Genomic DNA, 1321 nt, shown 5'->3' on the forward strand with positions numbered 1-1321 from the left:
AAATGGCTCTCTTACCAAGGTGAAAATAACTGATCCTGAGAAAATGAATACTCGGCAAACTGTCTCTCCTACACCCATTTGTAGCAAGAAAATTGGGCCACTTTGTTAACAGATGTGATTGACTGATGTGTAGGCTAAGAGCCAGGATAGGACCTTCATTTTCCAACACCACTTATGATATCCTATCTATGTACATCACAGGATAATGCTGTTAGTGTGCAAGAATGCTCCTACTCAGGTCTTCAAAGATATGAAAATTGTCGGGCAAAATGATGTTAAACCTTGCACAGTGCAACAGTTCAAGGGCATCAAGGGGAGGGTACTCACTCCCACAGTTAATTGACTTGCACAGATTTTGAGAATGTGGGAAGCCAATTACAAGGAAATTATATAATTTAAATTTTTACTCAAGAGAAAAGGCAAAAACTATTCATGCTTTGTTCTCTCTCCCACCTGAAACCCGGTAGGATTGCAAACTTGGGAAAAATTGGTTTCCAGCAAAATGAACACCAGATTTGTCATAATCAAACCAAACTATACTTAAAATATTTAAATGAAAACCATATTGTCGTTTAAGAATAATCAAACATAAATTATGTTATTAGTAATAATTATTTCTCTTCTCACAAGCTCAACTTGCTGAACCTTATCTGAACAACTTGTTATCGCTATTCTAATTTTACCGACTCACTCAACTGAAAAGCCCGACTAGGGTTGCAGTACTCTCACTGTCTGATATAATCTTGACCTCAGAAGCAGTGAAAAGTGCTGTAGTGTGTGATACATCATGATGTAGTACTAAATAAGCATGCAATTGGCCCCAATACAAAGACAAAATATCATTATCACTTGAAACAAATTTAAGAGAGTCAAAAGAAAATTCCAGATAAAATTGCACTAATGAAACCTGAGAAGATTGTGATGAATATTATGGACACTTCCAATACGTCAGTTCTGAGTTTTTTCATACACGATTTTCAAACGAGAAACATCTTTTCTAATGCAAACGTTAAGAAAACATTGATAATTCTCTTTATCTAATGCATTTAATAAATAAAATGGAAAGATCACAGAACTATTTCCATCAATGTTTTAATATTGAATTGATTTCGGGCCATTTAGTACAATATGTAAACATCAAATAGGTTTTATATGGCCTATAATAATAATTCATGTTGTCTTGACTCAAATCCATTACACGATATATAAAATCATGTTAAAACAAGGAAGGAAAAACAAGAAAAATACTATACCTCTGAAGGATCAAAGGCAACTCTAGCAGACATGACATAAGGGATACGAACTCAAAACATTGATTTGT

The 1321-nt window shown here is 34.1% G+C and overlaps 1 pseudogene; it reads right to left on the bottom strand.

The window, feature by feature from the left end:
* The window catches only part of LOC119586278, a 34136-nt pseudogene extending 32840 nt beyond the window's left edge, over window positions 1-1296 (bottom strand).
* Window positions 1297-1321: the final 25 nt, after the last annotated feature.

The sequence above is a fragment of the Penaeus monodon genome, chromosome 21 (genome assembly GCF_015228065.2).
Source record: "Penaeus monodon isolate SGIC_2016 chromosome 21, NSTDA_Pmon_1, whole genome shotgun sequence".
In the NCBI taxonomy this organism is placed as follows: Eukaryota; Metazoa; Arthropoda; class Malacostraca; order Decapoda; family Penaeidae; genus Penaeus; species Penaeus monodon.